The 25425-nt window shown below is 43.3% G+C and overlaps 1 protein-coding gene across 7 annotated transcripts in view; it reads right to left on the bottom strand.

Annotated features, from left to right (window-relative positions):
- MAPK10 (mitogen-activated protein kinase 10) overlaps nt 1-25425 on the bottom strand; it is a 510659-nt gene that overhangs the window by 439271 nt on the left and 45963 nt on the right. Inside the window, exon 1 of one of the 7 annotated variants that reach the window (XM_059722259.1) lies at nt 7858-7899. The exons of 5 other annotated variants lie outside the window; for them this stretch is intronic. The gene's annotated coding sequence lies outside the window, so the exon portion shown is untranslated. Of the gene's footprint in view, nt 1-7857; nt 7900-25425 lie in introns of those variants that run through there. One more of the 7 variants, XM_019488160.2, reaches the window with a different exon arrangement.

Consider the following 25425-nt stretch of genomic DNA (forward strand, 5'->3'; position numbering starts at 1 on the left):
AATGTGATCCTTGCCAAATGTCATCACAGCAAACACATCATAAAAATGGAATGTGTCACATCTGTGACTCCCACTACAGCTATAGCAGCTTCCCCAGGATGGATAATTTGTTTTCTGAGAGCTAAAGGTGACATCTTTGGAGAATTCCCTTTGAATTGTGTAGCAAGACACCAATGGTGCCTGCCACTTTAAGGGCTGAACCAAACAGCCAGCAGGTGCTTGATTGCAGCAGCCATTTTGAGACACTGGCTGCCTATATAAACAGAGCAGATCACTGCTGGCAGGGCAGGCAGAAATATTGTTTGGATGATGTGCTGTATGAGAATATCTGCAGGTAGGAGCAGCAGGTTCTTGGTCCTGGGCATGACCTAAAACTGCATGCTGCTGGGAGTGGGTGACCTGGTGGGGCTCTCAATGGTGCAGGAGCCTCCAGGAAAATACCAGACAAGTTACCACCCTGGTGGAAGGTGGGTCAGGGTGCCTTAATAACCCCTACCCCACCCCCATCACTGTGGGTAGCAGTTGGGGCCAGGTATGGCTGGGGCCAGGCATGGCTATGGCCATGTGAGCCCCCACTGGGGAGGGAAGACCCATAGCCCCAGTGTAGGGGTAGAGGATGTGGAGCCCCAATGAAGGTAGGCCCCAGTGAGGGGGTGGGTGTGGAGCCCCTGTGAGGGAGGAACCAGAGGGCTAGGAGCTTGGCATATGTGACTTTGTATAGAGTTACCCCAGGAGGGGCCAGGCTAAGCTTGACCCTGGTTGGGTATTTGGCTGGCCACTACCCTGGTGAGGACTGTAGGAAAGGTACAAAAGACAGTGTCTGCCACCCAAGGTGTGCGCTAGTTAGAGCCTATGGCCAAAGGGGCACACTCCAAGAGGGAGTAAGGCAGTATAAGTTGTTGATGCATGAAAAAGACCCTGTGAGAGGGAGTGGAGTGTGAAAGGCTCTAGTGAGAGGAGGGTGATATGAATGCATGTGTCTGAGGCCTGACTATGAGGGCTAAGCTTGGTCTGGCTGTAGGCTGGGAGCACTGTATCACCTGGATGCCATCTGGGAGGCTTGGCCTATGGTGTAGGAGAGAAATGGAGGCACAGGTAGTACCCCCTGGCATCGGGGCAAGAATTGGCAGCCTCCTGCCTACTTGGAGCCAGTTAAATAACAACAAAGCATGGCAGGTGAGTGAGGAGGATGGTTGACCCAGAAACAGTTGGGTGGGCTGATGGCGGACCGGCCCCAGGAAGGCCCCCCATTATAGACTGCGTTCGAGTCTCGGGTGAGGTAAATTTTCACCAATAACACTTGGATCTTCTTTAAATGGAAAGATGCAGCCTCACCAGCAAGTGCAATGACAAATGTTAAGTTTTGCTTTGTGAGGAGTCTATGTTGATTTATACAAGTCAATCCCTGAGTAAAGACTCAAGACTGGTACAGTTATTGGATAGATAATGCAACTTGGCTATCCATGCTGTAATCCCTTTGTGTGGAAGCTGATTGTATTGGTTGAAGTGGAACTGTGTTGCTGTTTGAAAAATCACTTCATACTGACTCTATCTCCTTTAATGTAAGGATTTCACAGGGTTTGGCCAGTGATGTGAGTGAGCAAACAAGGTAAAAAATCTGTGAGCCAATAATAATTAGTAGTAGTGTACATTTCTGGTTAGCCTCAGTGGTCTGATTGGCTTCCAGATAGAAGAGGAGCCAGCTGGTATAGGAGTCCTAGGAAAATGGTCTGGCCATATTGAGTTGAGCCAGGATCTGGGACATGACTGTGAGGATTCCCAACACTCCGATTACTATCCCATGGTTCTTGTCCATGTGGGCACAAATGATGCAGCCAGGAGTATTCCAGACCACATAATAAGTGACTACAGGGCTCTGGGGGCAAGGCTTAGGAATTGGGGGCACAGGTGGCCGCCTTGTCCATCCTTCCAGTCAGCGGTCACCGTCAGCATCAAGACACCTGCATCAGGGAAGTCAACCTGCAGCTCTGGAATTAGTGCCATCATGCAGGTTCTGGCTTCTACAACCACGATCCACACTTCCATGAGAGGCATCCTGGGATGAGATGGTTTTCATCTCTCTTCTAAAGGTAAGAGTCTGTTCTCTTGCAAGTTAGTTGACCTTCTCTGAAGGGCTTTAAAACTAGGTTTGTTGAGGGACAAGGAAGTGGAGGGTAAGGAGAACCTAGGATTAGCAAGTTACGAGCGATGTACTGGATCAGCCCAGGTAAGCACTAAGACGCCTGAGAGACATCAGGACTTTGGGGTAACAAGGACACCCATCAGCGGGCTTAAATGTCTCTACACTAATACTAGGAGCATGGCAAACAAGCAGGAGGAACTTGGACTCCTGCTTGCAAGCAAAAACTTTGACCTGGTAGCACTAACTGAAAACTTGGTGGGACCCTACTCACAATTGGGCAGTAGGCATTGAGGGTTATGAGTTTCACAGATGGAATGGGGTGGGGGAGTGGAGGGGTGTTGTGCTCTCTGTTAAGGAACAATATACATTCTCTATAATCGAGGTGGGATCAGAGGAGGGCCAGACTGAGGTACTATGCGTCAGGATACAAGGGGGTCAGGGGTGGGGGAAGGGACTTGGTTGTGGGAGTCTACCATATTCTGCCACACCAGGAGGATGAGCTAGACCTGGAATCCTCTAGACAGTTCTCAGAGGCTGCACAGTTGAGAGATGGTTGTCATGGGTGACCTAATGTACCCTGACATCTGCTGGGAGGAAGAGTCATCCAAATCTACCTGCTCACATAGGTGGAGGTTCTTAACCTGCATCCAGGACCTAACACAGGAGGTATACCATCCCACTAGGGGAAACACCTTGCTGGACTTGGTGTTAGCTACAGGGGAATGACTTGGTGGGAAATCTGCAGGTACAAGGTAACCTAGGGGATAGTGATTATCGATTGATTTGAATTCACCATCTGACAAATGGTGGGGAAAGTAACCAGCAGGGCTGAAGTGCCAGACTTCAGACAAACTAACTTCAGTGTGCTCAGGAGATTAGTTAGTGAGGCGTTAAAGCTCAAGAGCACTGGCGAAATGGGACTCCAGGTTATTCCTCAAGGGAGTGATCCTACGGGTGCAAAAGGAGATAATCCCATTGCACATAAAAAGGGGGCAAGGAGGCCAAGAAGCCCTCTTGGCTGAACAGGGAAGTCCAAAAAAGCCTAAGGGCAAAGAAAGAGGTATAAATTTGATTCTCCAAGTTAGTAGGCAACCATTTCTCCCAAATGCACAGCAAGAACAGCTACTCTGTTTCTCCTTTCACACGTCATGGCCACAATGCACCCTATTAAAAAATAATAATAAAATATGACAAGTAATGAGCAAAGGAGACAAAGGCATTGCCAATGCCTTGCCAATGGCACAGTCCTGGTAGATGGCAAATTTCAGTTTCATAGATCAATACTGAAAGTCTGTTGCAAAGCCAGAAATTGAGCCCACATCTCCTGAATCCTTCTTGAGTACCTTAATCGCAAAGCTAATCGTCCTTTGTTTGACATTCCATAGCACCGCATTACATCTAGTTCATTGCACAGTAAATTACATTTCTTGGCTGGGTAGGGAACCTCGGGAAGATTGAATAAGTGAGCATGGCAGTGCCATGGAGAGTCCTCACGTACTCGTAACAGAGGGAAGCACTTTATTAGCAATAACCCATAAGAAAGATAGGAGAATCAGAACTACTTCCTGATGCAGCAAGTCCTACAATATAGACTTTAAATGCCTCACTCCCCTCTTAATTTCAGAGATTACAGACAGTAAGTGAAGGAGAGAGTAAGCTACCCTAACATCCAAGGTGGCTGCTCTTCCTAGTTGTTTTGGAAATGCATGCCTCTTCTCCTGATCATGGATTAGTAGTTTTCCTCATTTTGTTATTAAGAATTTGTAGAGGGTAAAAAGAGGTTAGAGGCCTGTGAAACTAGATTGTTTCCTTCACTTTCTTCTACTCGGTTTGCCATTTCTTACTCCTTTTTCAAACTCTTAGCTTGTCCCCTTTCTTCCTCAGCTTCAAGCCCCTTGTCTCTTTGCACTGACCTCTTTCCTTCTTTTTGACTATAGGCCACGCCCATTCCTTTTCTCACTCTAGCTTCAAAACCTTGGATTTTCTGTGCAGCAACTGGTTTCCCAAGCAGTTTTAATTTTATTGCTACACATATGATCACAAATGTGAGTTCATACCACTTGGTTTACACTTGCACAGCACTACATCCACATAGTATGGCACCAACATAAACACCCTGCCTACCCTCTGAGTGGATAGCATTTAACCACAGTCACTAGTGGACAGTACACATCTTGACTGCTATAGGTTATGAAATATTTACCAGCATCAGGTGGAATTGTAAATTTAACACCCAAACATTCATTGCTGAGCACTGAGAAGAAGACTAGGAACAGTTACCAAGGGCAAGTCATGCCTGACCAACCTGATTGCCATGTATGATGAGATGATTGGCACTGTGGATGCAGGGAGAGCAGTGGATGTGATATACCTTGACTCTAGCAAGGCTTTTGATAGTCTCCCACAACATTCTCAAAAATAAGCTACGGAAGTACAGACTGGATGAATAGACTGTATAGTGGACAGAAAGCTCACTGGATTGTCAGACTTGGATAGTAGTAATCAGTAGCTCAATGTCTAGCTGTTGGCCAGTATCAAGTGGAGTGGCCCAGGGGTTGTTCCTGGGTCCTGTCTTGTTAAATATCTTCATCAGTCTGGAAGACGGGATGGAGTGCACCCTCAGCAAGTTTGTGGATGATACCAAGCTAAGGGGAGTAGTAGATCCCGTGGACAGCAGGGCTAGGATTCAGAGAGACCTCAACAAAGTGGAGGATTGGACCAATAGAAATCTCATTAAGTTCAATAAGGACAAGTGCAAAGTCTTGCACTTAGGACTGAACAATCCCATATACTGGTACAGACTGTGAACAAACTGGCTGGGCAGCAGCTCTGCAGAAAAAGACCTGGGGGTTACAGTGATCAGTAAGCTGAATATGAGCCAAAAGTGTGTCCTTGTTGCAAAGAAGGCTAATGACATACTGGGATGCATTGGTAGGAGCATTGCCAGTAGATTCAGGGAAGTGATCTCCCCCCCCCCCCCCCCCTGTATTCAGCACTGGTGAGGACCATCTGGAGTACTGTATCCAGTTTTGGCCCCCCTGCTCCCCTACAGAAAGGATGTGGACTAATTGGAGAGTTCAGTGGAGGGCAACAAAAATGGTTGGGGGGCTGGAGTCTAACCATTCTGAGAAGAGGCTGAGGTCACTATGCTTATTTAATCTAAAAAGGAGAAGTTTGAGGTGGGATTTAATATCAACCTTCAAACTACCTGAAGGGTGATTCTAAAGAAGATGGAGCTAGACTGTTCTCAGGTGCTGGCAGATGAGAGAACAAGAAGCAATGGTCTCAAGATGCAGTAAGGGAAGTTTAGGTTAGATATTAGGAAAATGTTTCTCACTGGGAGGGTAGTAAAGCATGGAACAGATTACCCAGATCAGTTGTGGAATCTCCATTCTTGGAGATTTTTAAAACCTGGCTTGACATAGCCTTGGCTGGGATGATCTAGTTGGGGATACTCCTGGTTTGAGCAGGGGGTTGGACTAGATGACCTCCTGAAGTCCCTTCCAATCCTAATTATCTATTTAAAAAACCCTGACTTCTTGGTTTTAGAACCAAGTGAATCACTATGAATACATTTCTAGGTACCCTTACATATAGAGATATTTTAGTTGCTAATACAATTATATACAAACAAAGCTTTGAAAGTGCACGCTGATTTAAAAAAAAAAAAATAGACCCCAGACAACCTCAGTTCATTAGTCTTGGAAGATAGCTCCACAAGTTTCAAGAACAACAAATAAAAATCTGCAAAGAAATGCATCACTTCAGGATGGCTTGCAAGAGATAACCAAAATATGTAATAATACAAGATAAAATGAGAAGTAGAACACAGATCAAAATATAGGAGAGCACTCAACATCAGCTAGAGAGCCTGAATGTAAAGACAAGACAATAAAAACTTGAAAATTGTTTGTTTTTTCTCCATTATACTCTTAATATTAACTTTTCATATATGCATGTGTGTATAATATATATTACACAAACACAAGATAAGAAATATATCTTATAAATCACATGCATTTCTTATTGTGTGTGTGCGCACGTGCATGTTATAAAAAAAACCCTCACATATTATACTTAATTTGAACTACTTGGAAAATATTAATTTTTGAGATTTCCATGGAAAAGGCAAGAGAAGGAGGGAAGAAGCATTCAAATCTGGGGATTTCTCCCATGTTCATCATCTCTAATAAAAACACTGTAACCACTATACTTTTGTATAAACTATTTATCAACAATGCCACATATCCTTTCTATGAAGGTTGGGTTTTTTGGCAGAATATTATACCATCAAATACTTATTTACCATCCAAGTATTTTCATAGAAAATTAGGGTTGGAAGGGATCTCAGGAGGTCATCTAGTCCAACCCCCTGCTCAAAGCAGGACCATCTGCAACCAGATCATTCCAGCCAAAGCTTTGTCTAGCTAGGTTTTAAAAACCTCCAAGGATGGAGAGTCCACAGCCTCTCTGGGTAACCTAGTCTAGTGTTTTACTATCCTCCTAGTGAGAAGGTTCTTCCTAATATCTAACCTAAACTTCCCTTACTGCAACTTGAGACCATTGCTCCTTGTTCTGTCATCTGTCACCATTTTGTATCATTACTTCCTTACAAATTTCACAGCTAAACTCCATGGGTGCATCCAGATGAGCATGCACATGCAGTTTACAGTGCCTCAAAGATCCTGGTGTCAAAAAATAAACAAACAAACAAACAAACAAAATTGCCCCCAAAAAAAAAAAGTGATGTGGTATGGTGCACACAGCAGCACCTGCCTCTGTGAGGCAGGATTGGCACCACTGCTGCCCCAGGAGGCCCCCATGATCCCAGGTAAAGCTGCTGGAACCTTCACAGGTGCTTGCCCTAGGTTCCCCTAAGCACACACTTCCCCCCATCCCTGCCCCGGGACACTTTGGCACATGCTGGAGCATGCCCAGGGGCACAAAGCAGAAGCACAAAAAGGTGTCACTGCTATTTGTGCAGGGGCAACTCATGCCCCTGCATGTAGAGACATGCCCCATGTCTGTGACAGGTATCTGCTCTGGGCCGCCCTTAATGTGGCCCACACACCTGTCTCTGGGGCAACCGCCCGCCTACTTGCCTGCCATGCCTTGATCTTAATTAATTACTATTAATTAGCGGGAGGCTGCCCTTATACTGCCCCGCTGCTAGGGGGCGCTATCTGTGGCTCCATTTCCTCCCCTACACCGCAGTCCACACCTCGCTGATGGGAATCGCTGTTGTCTCAGTTCTCTTGCTATTTGGCCCCTTACTGTTCTCCCTGGGCCTTCCTTCCTTTACTGCACACTCCCTCTGGTGCTAGGGCTCCCTCCGGCCCCCTCTCACTCTGTGCCCTCTTTTCTGGGGCCTTTCTACAATGCTGCCCCCTCCTGGGGCTTTCCGTGCCCACCCTTGGGCTTCCCAGTAAAGCTGCCCCCTCTCAGGGGCTCACCACACCCGCCCTGGGGCTTCTCAAACGTCCCTCTCTCGGGCTGGGGTCTATGCACCCCGTGTGCTGTACCCGCTGGCGCCGGGGTCCTCACACTCCACTGTGAGTCCTCTATGAGGCCTCCTCCATCCCCTTATAGCCTCACCCACACCACCAGTGTAACAAACAGCAACACAAACTCGAGCCTCCTGGCTATAACTTAAACATAAGCCGCCTGTCTATAACAACTTTGCTCAAGCCTCTTAGAGCTGCCATTAGCTGTACCTGCAGTTAGGCTTCTCCTCGCATCATGGCTTAGAGAGCTCCTGGCTGCTGGCAGGGAACTGCCTCTGGCCTCAGCTCCTGGGCTTTATAAGAGCCAGGCCCTGCCCCTTAGGGTCAGCTGACCTTCTCTGGTTGCCCTGGCAACCCACAGCTGGGCTCCTTATTCCCTTCTAGGGCTTCTTCCCTAGCAGTTTTCCCCTCTATGGGAGCAAGGCACCTCAGTGCTCTGTGACAGTCTGCCATCAAATAATGATTTTCCATGGCTAAGACAGTTATGTGTAAAAATCCCAGAAATATACAATAAGGAAAGAAATTAGGACTTTTTCAGTAATCTCAAATTCTCAGATTTATGTGAAAGAAACAACCAACCATTTAAGACAGTGGGCTTTGAAATAAAATTCTGTCTTAAGAAAAGCTGATTTAAACGTGAGACTTCACAGCTGCATTTTTAATACCTATTAAAATATGGTGACTGATTTGTGATATCTCTACATTTGTCTGATATTTATAATGCTATTCAATAAGCTAATTTTATTAAGATGTAGAGCAAATGTGAATTTACTGTTCTTCCTCAGATGATTTGGAAATCTTATTATTACCCTTAGGCTTTTTTAGATGAGGGAGAGATTAATTGATCTGTCTCAATTTATAAAATTTGGAATTGTTTAATCTTATCCTTATAAACTACTTCTTAGGAAGGTACTGATGCCAGGATATTAAGATTAGAGATGCATGAAATTCCAGAATTTTGGTATGCCTGGTTATAACTGGTGGGATACAGTTCACAGATCTTTTACTGTCTTAGATCCACTTGGAATTTTGTATTTTTAGGAAAACATTAGATGTACCTCAAGTGAATGAGCCACACCACTCTGGAAACACTTGACCTGCTTCTGCTATGATAAAAGGTCCAAACAGCCAGGTTGAAATGCACCCATGCCCTCCAAGCTATTCCTTTTTGAGATGGTTCCAGCATCCTATCCATCACTCTAGGGAATAGTGAGCAATGGGCAGGCCACAATGGGCTCCCACTAACTCTACACCCTTACATCTAGCTCATGGCCACATCCTGATACTGGAAACTAGAGCCTTCTTCTGTTATCCAGCTGACAGAGTTTGCCCTGTAGCTCAAACAACAAAATGCTGGGTTGTTGTGCTGCACTTTCAAGGTGCAAGCCATGCTAGTGATGCATGATGGGATGATTGTCAAAAGACAAATAGCAGGACATATTTAATAAAACATAAGAAATTTCATACAAAAAATAAAACTAAGCAGGTAAGGCTGTATACTTAAGCATTCAGAAGTTAGCCAATGCCACATTTACAGTTGCCTGTATTAATTTTTCCATAACATAGCCTGTAATTATGTGCTTATATAGGTCTTACAGGGCCTTTGTTTCATTCAATCCACAGGATAGTTAAGGCAGGAGAGAGGAAGAAGGTGGAAATAAGGTTGGCCAAATTATCAAACTTGAGTGCTAGACTGGACACATCTACATGTCGCTATATGGCAACATTGCTGTGCTTTAGTGCTTCCTTTCAAAAACTACTAAAGCATGGCACCCGTACAGGCAGGTACTGTGCCATATGGGTGGCACATGCTTCAATTTTCCCACTACGTGGCCGTAGCAGCACGCTGTAAGTGGGGAGTGCACTGCTATGGAGACATAGTAGGTGATCATATGTAGACCCATGTGATCGCAACGTTGTCATAGTGCATTGTATGGTGAAATAGCATGGTGCTATGTTTCCATAGGGTGACATGTAGACATGCCCTTTGAAACTTAAATGACATTCTTTTAATAAAGTTTGGGATTTTTTACATGCTATATGTATGAAAACTGTAACCCCCTTTGCCTCCTCTTTTGCCAGCTGACAAAGAAAAGAGGGAATCCCAATGTACATCTGTACAGGAATCAGAGGCACATTCGCCTGATGTAGAAATGCCGGGGCTAGTTTATATTTTATGTAGCTTGGGTACCAATAGCTACAAAACCATAGCAGCATGGGCTGTACAAAAACTCTGGGCACTTGCTCAGCAGCTGAAACCCATGCTGTGTCATCTGTCATGAGATACAGTAGCTAAATAAAAGACAGCTCCGAAATGTCTATGTGAGCATCAACCATGCCTCTTACTGAGGCACTGACATACCAAGGTCCTGACCCAACACCTCACCATAGCTCATGAATCTTTCCAATTTTTGTTTATGGGCTGAGCAACTTCTCTAATTTCAGCAAGGGAAGTTTAGGTTAGATATTAAGAATTTTCTCACTGGGAGGGTAGTAAGATACTGGAACAGGTTACCTAGAGAGGTGGTGGAAGCTCCATCCTTAGAGGTTTTCAAAACCCGATTACACAAAGCTTTGGCTGGAATGATCTAGTTGCAGATGGTCCTGCTCTGAGCAGGTGGTTAGACTAGATGACCTCCTGGGGTCCCTTCCAACCCTAACTTTCTATTATTCCAAGTTCCAAACTAAGTGGATTCCACATTGTTTTGTATTTAGACCTGAACATTTAAATCCAGCAATTACCCTAAATTAATGATGCTGCCAAACCTGTTCCACCACCAAAACACTAGCAGTAAGGGTGGTGAAATGGGCCATATTCAATTCAGATTCAGCCCAAAATTGAGGACTGTAATTCAATTTCTCGATTTGGACCACTGTCCTGATTCGATTCGGCCAATTCTGAATCTGAAGATTCAGATGCTGATTCAGAGAATAGGCAATTCAGCCATAGACACAGCTTTAGATGTTTTTTCTACATACCTCAAGGTACCAGGTGCAGCTTGTGAACGCTGCAATGCTAGGGCAGATGAAGTGTCCCACAGGAGCGCGCCGGGGTGGGGGCGGCAGTCTCCATGTGCTCGGCGGTGAACCAGGTCCGCTGGGGAGCATGCTGTGGGGTCCCTCCATGCCTTTCTGGCTCTGCGATTGGCTGCGAGGGGACTCCAGGTGCCCCCCCAGACCCAGGAGGCACCAGTCACTGAGCTGGGGAGGGTGTGGGGGAGCCCCCAGCACACTCCCTGGTGACCCAGAAGTGCTTCTGGTCCACTTCTGGGTCTGCTGCCAAGCGCACTCCATCTACCCCAGCATTCACAAGCCGCCTGGTTCCTTGTGATATGTGGAAAAAATACATTTAAAACTGTGTCTATGTCCAAATTGCTGAATCTTTCCGAATTGATTTGGAGGGTTCCAGTTCGATTCGGAGAGATTAAAAGGGTCTCCGGATTCAATTCAGATTCAGAGATTCGGCCACCAAATCAGGCCAAATCAAATCAGGGACCGAAGCTTTGCATAACCCTAACTAGCAGTATCTACCATAATGGGAGATTATATATTATTATGCTTTTAGATTTATAGAATACAATATTGTTTCCTAAAGCTGAGACTCTAAGGCAGTCACCTTTTGGCAAGGACTGTTTTCAGATAAGTCAGTAATAGCTAACGTTTATAATTGCACTAAGGAATGTTTTCAATCTTACTAATTCCCTGCATATAAAAGTCATGAGCAAGGCCTCCAAATATCATGATATTGAGTTAAAAACAAAAAATTAAAAAAAAAGTAGTAATGTATTGGTGGGGGGCTTTTTTAACTGCCCTCTGATGTACGAGGCTTTAGGGTACACTTGCTTCATGTTTTCAAGCTTTTCTCCACAATCTTGGAGGAGGAGGACTAGAGCTTCCTCTCCCCACTTTTTTTTTTTTTTTTTTAAACAAAAATAGATTTTCATGCAGGAACTAGAGCTGTTGATTCTCATGTCTGGAGTTTTCAAAAAACACCTAACACTGTGAAGCTTATATAAGCATAATGAGGAATGGCAGTGCTGTTCTTCCATGTTTAAAGGTGCCAATTCTTTGTGTAACTAAAATCAGGGCAAGTATATATGCAGACATCCATATGGGAAAGGATAGTCCATATTTATTTATTTGTTTCTTCATTCATTCAATTTATATGCTTCTCTTCCCAACAAAGGCTCAGGGAAGCTACAATAAGAGGAAAGAATAACTTATAAAAAAGAAGAATGAAAGAAAGAGAAAACAGGAAAATGTAAAAAAGGAGCTAGAACACCAGTATTCTAGATATGGATGTTCTGACACTTAATTTGCTTCCATAGTAAAACACATCTGATATTTTAAACTAGTACTATTATTGAATCTACAACATTTTTCCTGTGGGCTTTGTTCTGCTGTTTTCACTTAATGCTGAACAGTCCTTGTTCTGCAAGGACCTAAACTGACTTAACTGGACCAAATGGACCAACCTTTTTTGGCAGGGGTGCCACAAATTTGCCTTGCAGCCTCCCTGAGTGCCACTCTGATCCCCTTTGCCTGCCTGATCTGGTGCTCTGCTTTCTGCTCCCTGTCATATATGCCATTGTGCTGAATGTCCTTTTCCCAGTCTTCCACATGCCAAACAAAAAAAAAAGGTTGCCCGCACCACTTGGGACACATGTGCTGTTGGTTGGCTACCCCTGAACTAGACTATTAGCAGAATGCAGCTCAGCTTAAGCAAAGATGGCAGAGCCAGGCCCTGCATTAGAGCTAAATAAATAAAACCACAAGTAAATGGTATGAGTGAAGCATTACTTTAATAATTATGTCACTTACTTTTCCTTTTATCAATACAATGCCCCTGGTTCCCTGCATGATGGAAAGTTGCTAGTATTCATTTACACAAATAGTCAGCAATATATGCCAAAGTGACATGATAAAGTAAAGTTGTTGATCAATGTGCATGCTACATAAATTCTGTGATGACATTTGTTAAAAAAATGTCAGCAAGCAATATCAGGGGAGAACTTAGTTTCAAAATCGCTACCAGTTGACAGACATGTTGAAATGCTCCCTCTCTTCAAGACTCAGGCCTTTAATTTTCCAAGTGGTTTTTACTTTCCTATGTCACTATTTATGAAGACTTGCTTTCAGTTTTTTTTTTTTTTCCTAATTTCTCACTGTGTGATTTAATGGTTTTTCTTCCAGGAGGATTCTTTATACCTTTCCTGCTGTGGTATGATTTTTGTGGTGGCAGCCTTAATTATTTACTCCATATTTCCTGCTACGGTGCAGGTTAGAACATATTTCTTAAGGTGGTTGGTTATATATGAATCCTGTGTGCTTACATAGAAAAGGAGAGGAGTGAGCATTCATTTAAAAATCTCTCTCTCTCTCTCTCTCTCTCAAAGGCATCTTTGTGATTTTTATTTCCTTGCTTTTTTCCAGAAAAGAAAGTGCCTTACTACACAAATGTGCAGCTGTTTGTTTCCTTTTCCCTCTATATATTCTTCATAGTGATGCATAATTTCCAAATCACAAGAAAATGTAATGTGTCTGGCAGCTGTTTATAAAAAGAATTTAAGACCCAATTCTGTGAAGTACTGAATGTCCTCAGCTCTCACTATCTCCTATCAGAGTGGAGAGGACCTGGGACCTCACTGAACTACACCATTAGAAGACCCAGAGGAGAGAGCTCAGAAATAATGCAACAGTGTAGCTGAAAAAGAGCTTTTCTTCTCAGCATGGCTCTGCCCTGAAGAAAGTGGGGTTCATCTGAAGAGACACTGGGTGCATCTACACAAGACACTTACTGCGCAGTAGCCTAATAACACTGCATGTAGCATGCCAGTCAAAAACTATCCTAATGCACTACTGAATAGTGTTATTAGGCTACTGCATGGTAAGTGTCACAAAAAACAAACAAACTGCACCAGTGCTACTGTGCAGCAGCACAAGTTACTGCTCATTTAGTTAATACTTCATTAAGTAAGTGCTAAACTAAATGCACATTAACTACTGCACATTAATGAACATGTAGACACCCACTGAGTACCTGTGAGAGTACTCAGTGCATTCAGTATCCAAGATACCATGGGCATGCACACAGCAAGGACAAACAAAAAATCTTTAGCCCCAGTACGTGCTTCAGGGTCTTCTAAGTCAGACAGTCCCTGCGTGTTATGTATGGAATATAGGAGAGAGAGCTTGCTGCTCCCTCCAACACAGGACTATGGATTTTTCATTGCCAGCATTCATAGGTCATGTTCCCAATAGGTCCCCTCTCCTTATCTTCCATAGCAGTGAAGAGAGAAACCAAAGGAGCTTTTTCCACAGCACAGAGTGAGATGCAGAGTCCCTTCAAGTGGATGGCCTAGCCTACCCATGGAACCCAAATACAACAGCTCTAGTGTATCTGGGCTTTACATAGACACACCACCTATTCAGAATGTGATCCACCATTAATAGGGAGATTGGAGAACAGGAGGTAGCAAATGAAATATGTTATTTCTGGTAAATTAAGGCATTTATACGCATGCTCGGGGGGAGCACTTTAATTAGAGAGGCTGAGAGCCACTCTAATTAAAGCACCCAGAGTGTCACATGTATCCGTATCCCCATGCTGAAAAATGGCAGTGGGGGAACTTTAAGTAAAGCTCATCGAATGACCTTTAAAGTGCTCCCACTGCCATTTTTCAGTGTAGGGATGCTGGTGCACATGATGCTGGAGTCTGCTGAAGCACAATAATTACCATGCTCCAGCCGACTCAATTAAATCGAGTCTGCTCTGATACGTCGCAATTACAGCACGTCAGAGCAGCCTCCCTGAATGTGTATAGGCACCCTTAAACTACCAAGCCCCTTCCTGGTTTCCCAGTGGCCCATATCTATTCCTCTATAAAGTAGTACCATCTGCTTCTCAGTGTTCTTTATTAAGACTTTTGCAGTGGTCTTACTAAGAATTATACTCACTTTGCCTGCTTGCAGACAGGGGTGGGCAGGGGGAGGAAACAAAACACAGCACTTTACTTTAAAACCAGCAAATACCCAGAAAAGGCAGTGCATTAGTTGTACCCTGTTTTCCCAAAATCTATAGAGATAGAACACTTTAGTGGGGCTTTTTTGGTGCTTTCATCTAATAGCTGATTAAATCAGCTTTAGCTAAAAGCACTGAAAAAGCCCCGCTGAAGCACCCAATCTATACAGACGCTGCAGACCCAGGTCAAACTAATGGGCAGCTGCTTCCAATACAGTGTATTTTTCTCCCCACATCTGTCAGCACCCAAAACTATTATTAAACTGCAAATATTAAAATGTTCTCTGACATTCAGGAACTATGCTTGCAAGGTTCCTAGCCTTGCCATCGACTCAGCATGTCCACCTTGGAGCAAATTACTTTCCCATCTGTAAAATGGAGATATTAATACTTGCCCCTCTCAGAGAACATGATATGAGGCTTATTAATGCTTGTCAAGTGCTTTGTGATGCTTAGATGAGAATTATAATATTAATAATTTTTAGTGGGGCTTAATTGAAAAAGTATTAACACAGCATATTAGGAAATGAACTCTGAATTGTGAGCTACTAGCATATTTCACTCTAAAAATGAAATAGAATTATTATATATAGCCAATTTTTTACTAATCCCACCTTGCTGCACCCTCCATTTCTCCACCACATTTAAAGCTAAAAGAGGTCAGAAGCAAATCAAATTTGTGGTCATAATTAACGTAAGGAAGAATCCAATACCTGGTAGGTTGTGTTTGATATTTATCCACCTTGCAAATGACATGATGACTTTTGTGCAGAACTATTTTTTGCCTCATGTTATGTCTAAATGTAAAAAAACCTGCCTACTATTGCACCGCATGCATACTTCCTAAACTAAATCCTCTGCCGAGTATCTTATAATATGGTACATACAAAGCTCATTGCTGCTGTTACAATGACACACAAACTGAAACATCAGCTTATCCCTAATTACATTACAAAATAAAATATTTTTTTAATACATCTTAGAAAAAAAAAGACTTAAGACTAGCAAAAGAATAGACCTCTAAAGATAGTACTATCTTTATCATTAAGTAAAATAACCTACAAACATCCCAAAAGAACAAATGTACCAGAGACATCTCTCTTCAAATACCGGTTTCTTAAGTCTTCTGAAAATGGGTTTACATGATATAAGTTCTGCCACTTCTATACACAAGCACATACAAAACATGAGGCTTATCTTCAAACAATAATGGAAAACAATATTTTTCCTCTTAGACCTGTTTATATGTTGTAAGCTCCTCCAAAAGAGGTAAACTGCCATAAAATCTCCGTAAATGAGGCTCTGTTTATAAAGTCTTCTGAAATAGAATAAATATCTGAAGCCGAAACAACGTTTTCTTGGAAAATGCCTCCACAGGTCAGTGCATGTCCCATTCCTCTCCAAAATTACCTTCACAATAATGAAGCACTATGGCTCTTAGCCACAGAATAAGTCACATCAAAAGAAATGCTTCATAGTTTGAAAAACAACCAAAATGAAAAAAAAAAAGAAAAGAAAATACACAGCAGCCACCTTCTCCCAAATCTGTATAAACAGGTATATAAATGGATGCTCCCCACTACAAGTCAAAAACAAACATCTGCATCTGAAAACTGGATTCTAGTGCAGCTGAGGGAAGATCCATTATGTGCTGAGATTCATCAGGACATTCACATGTGTTAAATTTCATGGGCTTAAAATTGAATAAAAGTTCCTGGATTCATAACAGGAAATGACCACAGACTGCACATTTTTAAATATCTTGCAGGTTTCTGACATGACTCAGTAGTACATGGGGATCAGGAGTGGCAATGGAGGGCTCAGCTATGATTATAATTATTATATTGGATTATAATTATTATATTGGACCTTTTCTAGATGGGAAGGTACAGGACATCTGGCCATTCTCCCCTTCCCATCACTGCTTGCTCCAAGTACTAATTTATCACTCATTTCCTCCCCTGCCCCCAGGTGGGGGAAAACAAGAATTCCATTTTTGAATGTGAATCACTTGGGTGCCTAAGACCCACAAATCAAGTGGACAGTAAAACCAATGATCCTGCCTCCTTCCATAGTGCCTCATGGAAAAGATCTATAGAAGCAAACTTTGGAATGAGTGTATCAGCTTTGACAGTTCCTCAATGAAGCCACAATTAGTACCTGCCTACATGATGGAGTTTGTAGCTTCAGGCCTGACATGTACTAGTGAATGTAAAAAACAAGTGTATAAGGGGAGAGTCACTCTAATTAAAGCACCTGGAACATCATGTGTATTAGCGTCCCCGTGCTGGAACATGGCAGCAGGGGTCCTTTAACTAAAGCTTGTTGAATGAATGTTAGTTAAAGCACCCCCATCACCATTTTTTTGTGCGGGGATGCCAATACACATGATGCTGGAGTCTGCGGGAGCATGGCAATTATTCAATTAATCAAGTCTGCTCCAACATGCTGTAATTGCAGCACTTCAGAGCAGCCTCACTACACATGTATAGGTGCCCCACATGGTAAATACTAATTTCAAGAATCTCAGCCAAGTGTATGGAGGTCGCCTGCAGAAACTGCAACAAGGCACAACACTACCCACAACATCAATACTTGTTATTTTGCTGTGGCCTGAATAATCAGACAAATATGGTCAGTGTCATCCATGGTCCTCGGTCTTTATCTTCACTTTCATCTCTTTCCTTATTCTGTCCCTGCCATAATCCCTCCTCCTGTATTTCTACTTCGTAGAAAAGTTACTTTGGATAGGTAACCTTAGAGGCTCCTTCCCTCCTCTTCTGCCCCCACCTGTTAGCCCTTCTTTTTCTCTTTTACCTTTACTGTCCTCCTCTCTGCCACCTTCATTCTTTCCTCCATCTCAGAGCCTTTTTACATACTAATTTTAGGCAGCTCCTGGAGCTCCTAACACCTGGGTCATCGTTAACACCTGAAACTAGTTTTATACAGGCAACTTAAACTTATACCAGTCCAGGGCAGGTTTCTTTCTGATCCATGTTACCCAGCTCATGTTCCATTAACATGTGACCACTCCCCACACAAGCTCCCCAAGTTGCAGTCCTCTAGCATCCTAGGATGCAGTGTCCCCTCCCTCACCCCTCTGTTCTGTGTGGACAAACTTTACTGCCCAGAGGGTGGTTCTGGCAACACCAAGCCAACTCCCCCTCTTGCCTCCAGGACTATGAGCTTCCTATCCCGTGAGTACAACCCCATGCAAAAGTCACATGCCAGCTAGCCAGGTCACAGGGCACAGATGGGTCCAGGAATGGAGTCTAGGGGGTGGGGGACAGAAAACAAGGTAGGTGGCTGGATCAGGCTGGAGCTTCCTTGATCTTGGACTTCCTTGAACTGGGCTTCCTTCCTGGGGCGGGGCAGTAGGTCCCCCCAAAATTCCTTCCCTTACCACTCCCACCCCCCTAGCCATCCTGGGAAGAACAACCAGGACTGAAGAGCAGTGGACTGAACCCCACACCTCGATCCCAAACCCCAATTTATTAAAACATGAGGCCTTTAATTTACTAAATCTTCATTTCTTTAAGTGCATAGCATGAACAGATTTATGACAACAATGGTTAAAACACTATTTAGCTGTTGCCACTGGGGCAATGCAGAATACTGTGACGTTTAAAACGATTAGTCACGTAGTTGAGGTGACAGCGGGTGACACACGAATAATGCAGATTATATTATACTATTTACATGGCTCGGGTACGTTGACAGGTAAACTGATGAATTGCCTACCTTTTTGAGCAAGGAGAGCCAAATGAGTGCCTTGCCAAGCTTTTGCCTTAAGGCTTTGCAGCTTATTTTTTATTTTATTCCAGTTTTTTAACCATGGCATGTTTATATCTGATACCCATGAAATTGGTATCATAAAGTTGAGAGGTATAGTTTCAGAAGAAATTTTTGGCTATTTTAGGGCAATAATATGGTTACTTAATTGCAGCAGAGCAATGGCTCTACTTTTAGCTCTTAAGCAACATGAATTGCACAAAGTTTAGGTAGTAGTATTTTTATACAGCAAACAACCTGGGTTTTTTTAACAAACACTTTGCCCTATTGTTACATATGACACATTAGGTAACTTGTATATGCAGGTCATGTTAGGTGGGCTGAGGTGCCAGCCTTTCCATAGGGTCTTTAATTTAATTAAGGTGCTACTGATTTTAACTAAGAGGGATCGTGCCATATACCAAGGGCCATCAGGGGTAACCTTTTCCCATATGGGGCCATGCAGATTTTAGTCCTAAAGGCATCTTCTTTTTAGTCCCGTGCTTAGCAAATAAGCAGTGGGTTAGTGGTTTAGTTTTCATTCTTTACCCCCTGCAACAGGAATGAACACTTTCCTTTATTACAGTTTTTTTAAATGTTGCGGGCATTCCATGATGCTTTAAGCCAGGGGGGGCTATTTTTTATTGTTAATGTTGTTTATTACCTGGTAAAAATGTATATTTAATGATAGTTTAACATGCACACAAGCAGTACTCTAAGTTTGATTTTTGTCTGCTTTAAAAGCAGTATCTATCATGGCCTGGGTAAGACGGGCTGTCTTTAATCTTATATTAGTTAGCAATTTGTTAGTGTGCTCTAAAGTTTTTCTTTTGAACATGCTTTCTCTAGTAAGCAGCCCTACTGCCCGTTGGAGATTGGCTACTCCTTTAGTGTTTTGGGGAGATTTATTTAAGTTTTATACATGTATAGCTGAGTTAAGTTCATTCCAAAGATAACCTGGAGCATCTCTTTGTTTTCAGGACTTAACTGTATTTGTGGAACATAAAACGATTGGTTATTCCTAAGTAACTCTTTAGCTACACGGGTTCCTGATGAACAGTTTAGAAAAGTAGCTCAGACATACCATTGTTCTGGTTTGAACAATACTTGGGCAGTGAACAATGAAGCATTTAGGAGGGTTGGGATTTTAACCTGTGACCTCCACCAGGGTGTGGAATTATTCACAGGTGGTGTTGGGGCCTTCCATGGGGGAATGGCTAGAGATAGTAGTGAACTCCTTGGTTTCTTACAGATTACATTTATTTTTTTCTCCTTGGGAGCCTGTAACTATGCTTTATTTCCCAGAGAGCGAAAGTTTTTACTGTCACTCATGGAGAGAATGCTGTATTGGGTTGATGAAATGGCACTGTCCTGGCAGAACTGTAGCACTAATTTGCTTTAGGAACTCTACTGGTATAAAAAGATGGGGATAAGTGGTGGAGACTTGAAGATACAGCTTTTTTTAGTTGTATTAAAGTGGGTATTATTTTATTATGTCTCTGTATAGGTATGATTTATAAACTATGTAATAACTTTGTTTTAACCTGCTGCGCACCCTTTTACCTGGTGGGCTTTATACCATTGCTGGAAAATGTTGTTAGCCATAGGAATGGGAGGGGGGAGATTTTTTCATAAATGCTGTGGCTCGAGAGGCTGAACAGAAGCAGAATGCACAATCAGGGGCACAGACTTAGGGGCACTGAGCTTAATGGGGCTTTTCTTAGGAAGTATGTAACAACAAACTTCTAAACAAGTAGAGTTACAACAAATATCTCCTCTCCCACAGTTAGCCATTTTAGCCTTTAGGTAGGGAATGTACCCAAGATAATAATTGGTGCCACAGGTGCACTGACAGTTACTACCTTGCCAGTTAACTATTTTGTTTCTTTTATTTAGAGACTAGGACTTTATTTGCTCTGGGGTGGCAGGGTTTTTTTTAGTATGGATACTGCGGCTGGACCACATGAAGGTCATCTGAGTGCATTTCCGGGGGATGCTCTTCAGGATCAGGCTAATTCTTGAGGTCTTCAGGAGCAAGTTTATTAATAATCTGGGTAATAAGAAGGATAGTAGACACACCCTACCTAGGAAACACAATAAGGCATTAATAAAAAAGAGTACAGTTATAACAGTCCACCACTTTATGGTGCTAGTCAATTCAGACCAGTGACAGAGCAGGACTTGTCTTTAGTGGCAGGCTTAATTATGGAATGGTTGTGGACAGATTTAATCTGTAGGAACAAGACAAGGAGCTCGGCTCCTGTTAGATGAATTAGACTTAAATACTTACTATGCATTATGCATACCTTTTGCTAATAGTGTTCCCTTTTATTTATTTTTCTGAGGATGCTTTATTACTACCTGATTTTCTGCCTGAAGCTTTTCTAGGTTACCACCCCTAGCTCACTTTATTGCTGGCTCATGGGGACCACCCAATCTAAAGGCCTGTTGTATAGGGCTACCTCCCAGATGGGGTCAGTTATTGGCCTAATTGATAGCTTGATCTAGGTGCAAGTCCTAGCCCTTAAGAGCTGGGCCAGCGGCCAACCACAAATTGCGTTTGAGGATGCCATTGGCTTGCTTTACCAATATGTTAGACTGCGGATGGTATGGGATGTGATATGTCTATAACATGCTATGTTTTGTGATCCATTTATACACAAGATGATTGTGGAAGTGAGGGCCATTATTGCTCTGTAGTTTTATAGGTGGTGGATACACAGCTAGCAGAGTTTCCAGTCCTGCACAAGTGTCCTGGGCTGTAGCTCTTGCTGAGACGCAGGTGAACGTTATTCCTGTGGCAACTTTTACAGTACAAACACGTACTGTTACAGCTTTTACAGCTACAAACACGTGTTGTTGTTTCCGGGAAGTCTGAGGGAGGGGGCCTGTGAAATTACTTTGCCATACTTGCAATGCTATCTTTTCTTTACGTCATGACAACGGGACGCTTGGGCAAGGTCTTAGTCGCATTTTGACCTCACGGCAGATGACACATGTGTTAACTATTTTTTGTGCTTCTTTTTTAGTTACATGAATGCCCCAAGACATGGCCAGGTGGGCAGTTCCATCACACTCACGGTGCCTGTGTTGTTGATGTTGCCATTCTGCGGCTTGTTTTTTAGGTGTGCAGTGGGAGGAGGAATTGGGCAATGATGGACCAGTTGCTTTATTTTCTTCTTTAACATACAAGGTTTTAGCGCCCTTTTTTTTGTTGTTAGCTGATTAATTTGCCTATTTTATTTTGCCTCCGGGCCTTCTTCTGCCTTATTTTCATGTGCTGCATTCATATGTTGGATGTGTAGAAGAAGCTTATTTTGGGCTAACTTTTATAAGGTTTTCCATTCCTTGTGACTAAATGTTTTGTCTTTGTTTTTTAAAGTATTTTTGTTTTATAGGGGTAGCCATTTAGTACATTTTTTTAATACTATCTAGGAGTTGCTATGACTATAAATGGGTTTTATAGGATGTGGACCTTTTACTAATTTTACTAATTTTTACACAATCACACCGAGCACTGCTTTGAGCTCAGCATACTACGTGTTTTTCTAAGGCCTTGCAATACTACTTGCTTGTCATCTTGAATTTTTAAGGCGGCTGCTCTTTAGGCACGACCTTGAGCAAACCCATCTGTAAACCAGACTTTAACATTGACTGAGGTCTTTATTTTAAGTGAGAAAGAAGGTGCTTCTTTGATGGGTGAAGGTTTATTGCAGCTTGTTTGATTACAATAAACATTAATTGTACTTTTTGTGACTTTTTAAATTAATGCAGAGTGTCCCTTTGGGGTTACTTGTTGGACCTGGCTCAATCCATCTTTGGACTGTGGTGTCTTGGGTTTTCCCCCCAGGTGGTAGCTGGCGGTTTGACAGAGCCATTCTGAGAATAGGTATCAGAGTAGTGATAACTGTGGGTAATTTTCCTCTTAGTGCTTTTGTGGCTTTTAGGGCCACTGTTGCTGCACACAATATTTGTTTTAAAAGAGCCCCTCTCCAGCTTCGGCTCCAGAATCTAAGCGGTTTTCCTTTTGCTTCTGAGGACTCCTGCCACAGGCTCCAGTGTGGTTTCCTTTTGAGACATTTATATGGAGCCAAAGCTTTTTTGGGGGACATTGTACCTCAGGGAGACATGAACAGTTACTGCTTTTTTAAGGGCTCATAAGGCATATTTATGCTCAGGACTTTAATTTAGTTTTCTTTTTACATAAGTTATACAAGGTACGAACTAATACACTAAACTTAGGAACAGGCATACACCAAAAATTGAGTGCTTCTAATTGGACTTGCAGTTCTTTTATATTAGTGGGAGTCAGGGTTTCTACTATACTTTGCAGCCCTTCAGTTGGTATTGTGGGCCCCCTATTTTGCCATTTTATTCCTAGAAACTTACACTGGGGCCCTACTTCTTGGATTTTCCGTTCAGACAGTGTGAATCTGAAGGTACGCACTTTTTTTTTTTTAATGATTTAAAGGCCTTGGTGGCAGCCTTTCTGTCTTGACTGCCTACTATGATGTTATTTATATACTGACACATGCGTACATTGGGGTACTTTTCTTGGACTTTATGAACTATTGCAGCTAAAACCCCGCTAGTCAGGGTGGGGCTGTGTATCCACCCCTGGGGCAACATGGTGTAGGTATACTGCTGCTCTATCCACATGAAAGTAAATACTGGCCAGTGACTTACATGGATGGGAATAGCAAAAAACATGTTTTTTATATTAACGGATCCTATCTATGCAGGCTTATAATACTGGATGCTTTCTGTTAAGGCTGGTAGTGACAGAACAGCAGCCGTCAAGGGGTTGGTATTAGCATTTAAAGCTTGAAAGTTAATAGTCAGTCACCACTCTCCATTTGGCTTGTGCACTGGCTACACTGGATTGTTATACGGAGAGTGGGTTTGGATAATAGTCCCATCTTCTAACTGCTGGCTTATAATACACTGGATAGGTTGGGTGGCCTCGGGGGGAGTTTCATACTAGGGTCTGTGTACTTTTTTTATGGGAGGCAGGGTTAGTGGGATCATGCTACACAGAGTTAATGCTGTTATAGCTGTTTCTTCTGGTTCTCGGTGAGGCATTGCACACTTAAACTGCTAATTCTTTTGTTTAAGGGTAAACCATTGTCCTCTTAGTACATTAAGTCCCAGTAAGCTTGGTTCCCCTTTAAGTATTACTGCTGACACTGTCACCTTAGAGCTATTAGGTAACATGAAGGTTGCTTGGACCAGATGTTCTGGTTGTTTGGTGCCTCTAACTTTAATTACTTGATAAGGGGTTCCTTTCTCCCCCTTCTAATCTGCGGAATCTAAAATGCAAATCTGGGCACCCGTGTCTAATAGCATACTAACTGATTTTTCATTTTTACCTAATTGAATTTGTACAGGTATCTGAATTAAGGTGCTAATATTAACTTTAGATACAGGTCCCCAGCCCGCTATTAGCCCCATTGTGGCCCCTTTTGTTGGGGTTTGGGCTGGTCGGGCTCCCTAGGCCACATCATCAGGGGGTAAAGGCTGGCGGCCCCGCATGTGCCTGGGAAAATGTTAACAGTTCTGCCCTCAGGGCAGAGAATCCCTTTGGTGACCCTGCTGGTGGTGCAGACAGCTCCACTTTTGGGCTTCCTTTTTCACTGCAGTGTTTAGCTCACAACCCTTACAAAACATTGGTGAGCAATCCATTAATTTGCACTTTATTGAAACGGGCAGGTAACAAGTTTTTTTACGTTTTTGCTCGCAGAGTCTTTGGCTGGCTTTCTCCAGCTTTTTCTAACAATTTGGGGGGGCCAGGGGGTTTGTCTTTTGCTGAGGCCTCTGCCATGGCCTTGGCAGTTTTTGTTGGCTTAGCCAGCCCTGGCTTCTGCAAAATGGGTAAAAGCTGCACTAAATCGCTGGATCACATCTCTTACCAGGTGATTTACCGTGTCTGGATCCAAGGCCAACAAGGCTGAGGCGTACTTTGTTGGTGCTTGTCAGCAAAACCTTCTCCACAATGGTGGTGTCACGACTTCTGCATCTGGCGTGCGAGTCTAAACTGCTGCATGAACAATTTCAGTTAGTGCTATTTGATACAAGCAGTGGGCAGCCTTCTTTAAATTGGCCCATGCCCAAGGGGCAGGGTTAAGCTCTTCTTCCACATTACCATAACTGGATGCAGTTGCTTGGAGCACAGCAGAAAACAAAGAATTACTTCCTGCAAACTGATTTAACTGAAGCTCAGGGCACTGAAATTGCAAAAGCTCCTTCACTATACATTTGAACTAGTCAGTCTATCACCGGCTCTCCCGACTTGGACTTATGCTGTTCCTGTATATCTTGAATTTCTGCATGGGTAAAGGAACGTAGCTCTGTTCGGGGATTCCCTCCTTGTGGCTCTGAATGGGTTACTACCACAGGGAAGACCTGGCTAGGTTCCTCCTTTTGGGCAGGGACATACAGGGGTGGTTCAGCACCAGGCTCATCATCAATTCCCTCCACTCCATCAATCTCCTCCCTTTGATCTTCCCAGAGCTCAACTTCCGGTTTCTCCCCATAAAGACACTGCTGTACCTTGTGGATGGATGGCTCCACCGCCTGTGCTAACTGTGCCCTCTTCTGGAGGGAAGCAGCCACGCGCACAGTCGTAGTTTCTCTTTTCCTCTGTTTTAAAGTCTCCAAGCGGCTCCGAGCGGCTCGCACCACCTTGCACTGTACGCTGCTGGAATCTCTTATGTCTTTTAACTCCTTCCTCAGCCGGGTGACCTTTTCCTGGAGCTGGGCATTCTCTTTGGCCCCTAACTGCAGGCATGTGGCCAGCAGCCACAACAGACACCCCTTCTTGGGGGTAGCAGTAGCAAACCTAGCCCAATGATCGGGTACAGTTTCTGGGTGACTCCAAGCAGGTCTTAACCTATCTTTATCCCACCTGGGATTTTTTATCCCTGTCACTTCCTTAAGCAAAGCCACCAATGGGGCCAACGCAACTCCCTCCATTCCAACCTTTCTCC

The sequence above is a fragment of the Alligator mississippiensis genome, chromosome 2 (genome assembly GCF_030867095.1).
Source record: "Alligator mississippiensis isolate rAllMis1 chromosome 2, rAllMis1, whole genome shotgun sequence".
Taxonomy (NCBI): Eukaryota; Metazoa; Chordata; order Crocodylia; family Alligatoridae; genus Alligator; species Alligator mississippiensis.